Genomic DNA, 8,345 nt, shown 5'->3' on the forward strand with positions numbered 1-8,345 from the left:
TTGTTAGCTACCTTTGGATCGACAAAACCTTCTGGTTGCATCATATACAACTCTTCTTCCAGAAATCCATTCAGGAATGCAGTTTTGACATCCATTTGCCAACTTTCATAATCATAAAATGCGGCAATTGCTAACATGATTCGAACAGACTTAAGCATCACTACGGGTGAGAAGGTCTCATCGTAGTCAATCCCTTGAACTTGTCGAAAACCTTTTGCAACAAGTCGAGCTTTATAGATAGTAACATTACCGTCATCCTCGGTCTTCTTCTTGAAGATCCATTTATTCTCAATTGCTTGTCGATCATCGGGCAAGTCAACCAAAGTCCATACTTTGTTCTCATACATGGATCCCATCTCAGATTTCATGGCCTCAAGCCATTTTGTGGAATCTAGGCTCACCATCGCTTCTTCATAGTTCGTAGGTTCATCGTGATCTAGTAGCATGACTTCCAGAACAGGATTACCGTACCACTCTGGTGCGGATCTTACTCTGGTTGATCTACGAGGTTCAGTAGTAACTTGATCTGAAGTTCCATGATCATCATCATTAACTTCCTCACTAATTGGTGTAGGTGTCACAGAAACCAGTTTCTGTGATGAACTACTTTCCAATAGAGGAGCAGGTATAGTTACCTCATCAAGTTCCACTTTCCTCCCACTCACTTCTTTTGAGAGAAACTCCTTCTCTAGAAAGGATCCATTCTTAGCAACGAATGTCTTGCCTTCGGATCTTTGATAGAAGGTGTACCCAACAATTTCCTTTGGGTATCCTATGAAGACACATTTCTCTGATTTGGGTTCGAGCTTATCAGGTTGAAGCTTTTTCACATAAGCATCGCAGCCCCAAACTTTCAGAAATGACAACTTTGGTTTCTTGCCAAACCATAGTTCATAAGGCGTCGTCTCAACGGATTTTGATGGTGCCCTATTTAACGTGAATGCGGCCGTCTCTAAAGCATATCCCCAAAATGATAGCGGTAAATCTGTAAGAGACATCATAGATCGCACCATATCTAGTAAAGTACGATTATGACGTTTGGACACACCATTACGCTGTGGTGTTCCGGGTGGCGTGAGTTGCGAAACTATTCTGCATTGTTTCAAATGTAGACCAAACTCGTAACTCAAATATTCTCCCCCACAATCAGATTGTAGAAACTTTATTTTCTTGTTACGATGATTTTCAACTTCACTCTGAAATTCTTTGAACTTTTCAAATGTTTCAGACTTATGCTTCATTAAGTAGATATACCCATATCTGATTAAATCATCTGTGAAGGTGAGAAAATAACGATATCCGCCACGAGCCTCAACATTCATCGGACCACATACATCTGTATGTATGATTTCCAATAAATCGGTTGCTCTCTCCATAGTTCCGAAGAACGGTGTTTTAGTCATCTTGCCCATGAGGCACGGTTCGCATGTACCAAGTGATTCATAATCAAGTGGTTCCAAAAGTCCATCAGTATGGAGTTTCTTCATGCGCTTTACACCGATATGACCTAAACGGCAGTGCCACAAATAAGTTGCACTATCATTATCAACTGTACATCTTTTGGCTTCAACATTATGAATATGTGTATCACTACTATCGAGATTCATCAAAAATAGACCACTCTTCAAGTGTGCATGACCATAAAAGATATTACTCATATAAATAGAACAACCATTATTCTCTGATTTAAATGAATAACCGTCTCGCATAAAAAAAGATCCAGATATAATGTTCATGCTCAACGCTGGCACCAAATAACAATTATTTAGGTCTAATACTAACCCCGAAGGTAGATGTAGAGGTAGCGTGCCGACCGCGATCACATCCACTTTGGAACCATTTCCCACGCGCATTGTCACCTCGTCCTTTGCCAGTGTTCGCTTAATCCGTAGTCCCTGTTTCAAGTTGCAAATGTTAGCAACAAAACCAGTATCAAATACACAGGTGCTACTGCGAGCTCTAGTAAGGTACACATCAATAACATGTATATCACATATACCTTTGTTCACCTTGCCATCCTTCTTATCCGCCAAATACGTGGGGCAGTTCTGCTTCCAGTGACCAGTCTGCTTGCAGTAGAAGCACTCAGTTTCAGGCTTAGGTCCAGACTTGGGTTTCTTCTCCTAAGCAGCAACTTGCTTGTTGTTCTTCTTGAAGTTCCCCTTTTTCTTCCCTTTACCCTTTTTCTTGAAGCTGGTGGTCTTATTGACCATCAACACTTGATGCTCCTTCTTGATTTCTACCTCTGCAACCTTTAGCATTGTGAAGAGCTCGGGAATTGATTTATTCATCCCTTGCATATTATAGTTCATCACGAAGCTCTTGTAGCTTGGTGGCAGTGATTGTAGAACTCTGTCAATGACACTATCAAACGGAAGATTAACTCCCAGCTGAGTTAAGTGATTATGGTACCCAGACATTCTGAGTATATGTTCACTGACAGAACTATTCTCCTCCATCTTGCAGCTATAGAACTTATTGGAGACTTCATATCTCTCAATCCGGGCATTTGCTAGAAATATTAACTTCAACTCCTGGAACATCTCATATGCTCCATGACGTTCAAAACGTTGTTGAAGTCCCGGTTCTAAGCCATAAAGCATGGCACGTTGAACTACCGAGTAGTCATCAACACGTGACTGCCAGGCATTCACAATGTCTGCAGTTGCTGGCGCAGGTGATACACCTAGCGGTGCTTCCAGGACATAATTCTTCTGAGCAGCAATGAGGATAATCCTCAAGTTACGGACTCAGTCCGTGTAATTGCTACCATCATCTTTCAACTTTGCTTTCTCAAGGAACACATTAAAATTCAACGGAACAACATCATGGGCCATCTATCTACTATCAATCATAGACAAGCAAGATACTATCAGGTACTAAGTTCATGATAAATTTAAGTTCAATTAATCATATTACTTAAGAACTCCCACTTAGAAAGACATCCCTCTAATCTTTTAAGTGATCACGTGATCCAAATCAACTAAACCATAACTGGTCATCACGTGAAATGGAGTAGTTTTCAATGGTGAACATCACTATGTTGATCATATCTTCTATATGATTCACGCTCGACCTTTCGGTCTCAGTGTTCCGAGGCCATATCTGCATATGCTAGGCTCGTCAAGTTTAACCTGAGTATTTTGCGTGTGCAAAAACTGGCTTGCACCCGTTGTAGATGGACGTAGAGCTTATCACACCCGATCATCACGTGGTGTCTGGGCACGATGAACTTTGGCAACGGTGCATACTCAGGGAGAACACTTTTATCTTGAAATTTAGTGAGAGATCATCTTATAATGCTACGGTCAATCAAAGCAAGATAAGATGCATAAAAGATAAACATCACATGCAATCAATATAAGTGATATGATATGGCCATCATCATCTTTGTGCTTGTGATCCCCATCTCTGAAGCACCGTCATGATCACCATCGTCACCTGCGTGACACCTTGATCTCCACCATAGCATCGTTGTCGACTCGCCAATCTTATGCTTCCACGACTATCGCTACTGCATAGTGATAAAGTAAATCATTACAGGGCGATTGCATTGCATACAATAAAGCGACAACCATATGGCTCCTGCCAGTTGCTGATAACTCGGTTACAAAACATGATCATCTCATACAATAAAATTTAGCATCATGTCTTGACCATATCACATCACAACATGCCCTGCAAAAACAAGTTAGACGTCCTCTACTTTGTTGTTGCAAGTTTTACGTGGCTGCTACGGGCTTAGCAAGAACCGTTCTTACCTACGCATCAAAACCACAACGATAGTTTGTCAAGTTGGTGTTGTTTTAACCTTCGCAAGGACCGGGCGTAGCCACACTCGGTTCAACTAAAGTTGGAGAAACTCACACCCGCTAGCCACCTGTGTGCAAAGCACGTCGGTAGAACCAGTCTCGCGTAAGCGTACGCGTAATGTCGGTCCGGGTCACTTCATCCAACAATACCGCCGAACCAAAGTATGACATGCTGGTAAGTGATGTCTACTACACAACCTTCTTCTTGTAGACGTTGTTGGGCCTCCAAGTGCAGAGGTTTGTAGGACAGTAGCAAATTTCCCTCGAGTGGATGACCTAAGGTTTATCAATCCGTAGGAGGCGTAGGATGAAGATGGTCTTTCTCAAGCAACCCTGCAAGCAAATAACAAAAAGTCTCTTGTGTCCCCAACACACCCAATACAATGGTAAATTGTATAGGTGCACTAGTTCGGCGAAGAGATGGTGATACAAGTGGTATATGGATGGTAGATAAAGGTATTTGTAATCTGAAATTATAAAAACAGCAAGGTAACTAATGATAAAAGTGAGTGTAAACAGTATTGCAATGATAGGAAACAAGGCCTAGGGTTCATACTTTCGCTAGTGTAAGTTCCCTCAACAATACTAACATAATTGGATCACATAACTATCCCTCAACATGCAACAAAGAGTCACTCCAAAGTCACTAATAGCGGAGAACGAACGAAGAGATTATGGTAGGGTACGAAACCACCTCAAAGTTATTCTTTCCAATCAATCCGTTGGGCTATTCCTATAAGTGTCACAAATAGCCCTAGAGTTCGTACTAGAATAACACCTTAAGACACAAATCAACCAAAACCCTAATGTCACCTAGATACTCCATTGTCACCTCAAGTATCCGTGGGTATGATTATACGATATGCATCACACAATCTCAGATTCATCTATTCAACCAACACAAAGGACCTCAAAGAGTGCCCCAAAGTTTCTACCAGAGAATCACGTCGAGAACGTGTGCCAACCCCTATGCATAGGTTCCCAATGTCACGAAACCCGCAAGTTGATCACCAAGACATACATCAAGTGTTCTCAAATCTTTAAAGACTCAATCCGATAAGATAACTCCAAAGGGAAAACTGAATTCATTACAAGAGAGAAGAGGGGGAGGAGAAACATAGGATCCAACTATAATAGCAAAGCTCGCGATACATCAAGACCGTATCATCTCAAGAACACGAGAGAGAGAGAGATCAAACACATAGCTACTGGTACATACCCTCAGCCCCGAGGGAGAACTACTCCCTCCTCGTCATGGAGAGCACCGGGATGATGAAGATGGCCACCGGAGAGGGATTGCCCCCTCCGGCAGGGTGCCGGAACAGGGTCCCGATTGACTTTTGGTGGCTACAGAGGCTTACGGTGGCGGAACTCCCGATCTAATCTCTGTTCTGGAAGTTTTAGGGTACGTAGGTATATATGGGTGAAAGGGGTACGTCGGTGGAGCTACGGGGGCCCCACGAGGCAGGGGGGCGCGCCCTAGGGGGTGGGCGCGCCCCCACCCTCGTGAGCACCTCCCATATCTTCTGACATGGGGTCCAAGTCCATCAGGTGGGTTTCCTTCCAAAAATAACTTCTCCAGTTGATTTCATTCTGTTTTGACTCCATTTAATATTCCTTTTCCTCGAAACACTGAAATAGGCATAAAACAGCAAATCTGGGCTGGGCCTCTGGTTAATAGGTTAGTCCCAAAAATAATATAAAAGTGGATAATAAAGCCCAATATTTCCCAAAACAATAGATTATATAGCATGGAGCAATCAAAAATTATAGATACGTTGGAGATGTATCAAGCATCCCCAAGCTTAATTCCTGCTCGTCCTTGAGTAGGTAAATGATAAAAAAGATAAATTTTGATGTGGAATGCTAGTTGGCATAATTTCAATGTAATTCTTCTTACTTGTGATATGAATATTCAGATCCGTAAGATTCAAGACAAAAGTTCATATTGACATAGAAATAATAATACTTCAAGCATACTAACTAAGCAATTATGTCTTCTCAAAATAACATGGCCAAAGAAAGCTATCCCTACAAAATCATATAGTCTGGCTATGCTCTATCTTCACCACACAAAATATTTAAATCATGCACAACCCCGATGACAAGCCAAGCAGTTGTTTCATACTTTTGATGTTCTCAAACTTTTTCAATCTTCACGCAATACATGAGCTTGAGCCATGGATATAGCACTATAGGTGGAATAGAGTGGTGGTTGTGGAGAGAAAAAAAGAGGGGAAGATAGTCTCACATCAACTAGGCGTATCAACGGGCTATGGATATGCCTATCAATAGATATCAATGTGAGTGAGTAGGGATTGCCATGCAACGGATGCACTAGAGCTATAAGTATATGAAAGCTCAAAAAGAAACTAAGTGGGTGTGCATTCAACTTGCTTGCTCATGAAGACCTAGGGCAATTTGAGGAAGCCCGTCATTGGAATATACAAGCCAAGTTCTATAATGAAAGATTCCCACTAGTATATGAAAGTGATAACATGAGAGACTCTCTACTATGAAGATCATGGTGCTACTTTGAAGCACAAGTGTGGTAAAAGGATAGTAACATTGTCCCTTTTATTTTTTATTATTTTTTTGTTTGGCCTTTTTTTGGCCGTTCCTCTTTTTTATTGCCTTTCTCCTTTTTTGGGACAATGCTCTATTGAATGATGATCATCACACTTCTATTTATTTACAACTCAATGATACAACTCGATACTTAGAACAAGATATGACTCTATATGAATGCCTCCGACGGTGTACCAGGATGTGCAATGACTCAAGAGTGACATGTATGAAAGAATTATGAACGGTGGCTTTGCCACAAATACTATGTCAACTACATGATCATGCTAAGCAATATTAACGGTGGCTTTGCCACAGTTACGGATTATTTTCTATTAATTTTCAAAGTTTTATTCATTTTCTGAATTTAACTTAATTCAAAAATAAATGTAAAATACTATGTGCACCTAGCTCTGGGTACACAAAAGTGTACCAGAGGGGCTGACATGCGGGCCAAGGGGTACCCAATTGACCAGTCAAAGTTTGACTGGTCAACAGGGGTGGGGCCCCTGTCATTGTCTGCCTAGTTAACTAACAAGATTAGTTGAGACTAATGAAGCAGTTAACGGGTTGATTACCAGGATTAATTAGGTTAATTAATTGGTTATACTGATTAAGCTTAATTAGTTTAATTAAACCAATTTAATTATCTTAATTAATTTTGCTAATTAATTAATTATCATTCTTTATATATTTTTTAATTCGTTTTTTGTTTTACTGGGCTGGGCCCACGTGTCATTGTCCCAGGCCACAAACGGGTTAACGGGCGCGGGCGTGGGTACTGGACCCGGACACGGGGCGATGTGTGGCGCGGCGTCACACAGGGCAGAAGCGGCGGGGCGAGGCCAGCACGGGCCGACCGGAGCAGTGAGCGGCAGGTGGGCGCGACGCGGCGAGCAGAAGGCGGGCACGGCGCGCTAGCAGCGGGCGGAGTGCAGTAGCAGCAGCAGTGTGCGGGAGCTGGGCGAGGCAGGGAGGTGCGGTGGCGACACGGGGACAAAGGCGGGGCGCGGCCCCAAGCGACATGCGCGGGCGGGAGCGCGACGACTGCGGTCGAGCGCGGCGACGAGTGCTGGTGACAGCGGCGAACAAGCTAGGGTAGGGGGGGGCGGAGCACAGAGGAAAGAGGAGGGCGCGAGGCTCACAGTGAGCCGGAAGGGGATGGCAGTGGGCTTGTGGTGGTGCTTGAGGCAGCGAGGTCAGGGCGGAGATGGCGATGGTGATGCGAATCCCGACGAGGTCGGGGAGGCTGCGGCGGCGAGCTTCAGGACGGAGCTCCAGGCGGCGGCTTGTTGCTCCTCGGGCAGCGAGAAGACACAGGAGGATGAACTTGGCGCCGGGGATGACGTGGAAGCAGCCGGATCCATCCGGGAACGGGAAGGGGCAACGGAGGCTGGCCGAACTTGCTCGTTGGTGCGGCGGAGGTCTGGGCCGAAGGACGTGGAGGCGCGAATCCAGCCAAGTCCTGGGCGAGGACGTCGACGCAAGGACGGGGGGGGGGGAGTTGCGGGGTGGAGGCGATGGTTCCTCGGGGGCGGGCGCGCCGGCAGGGGTGGGGGGATCCGGCGCAAGGAGCGTGGCGGCGCTGGAGAAACGAGAGGGAGTGGGGACAATCCTCTATTTTATTGCCTTTTTTTGTTTGGCCTTTTTTGGCCTTTCCTCTTTTTTATTGCCTTTCTCCTTTTTTTGGGACAATGCTCTATTGAATGATGATCATCACACTTCTATTTATTTATAACTCAATGATACAACTCGATACTTAGAACAAGATATGACTCTATATGAATGCCTCCGGCGGTGTACCAGGATGTGCAATGACTCAAGAGTGACATGTATGAAAGAATTATGAACGATGGCTTTGCCACAAATACTATGTCAACTACATGATCATGCTAAGAAATATGACAATGATGGAGTGTGTCATAAATGGAACGGTGGAAAGTTGTATGGAAATATATCTCGGAATGG

Source organism: Triticum aestivum, chromosome 3A (assembly GCF_018294505.1).
Source record: "Triticum aestivum cultivar Chinese Spring chromosome 3A, IWGSC CS RefSeq v2.1, whole genome shotgun sequence".
NCBI lineage: Eukaryota > Viridiplantae > Streptophyta > Magnoliopsida > Poales > Poaceae > Triticum > Triticum aestivum.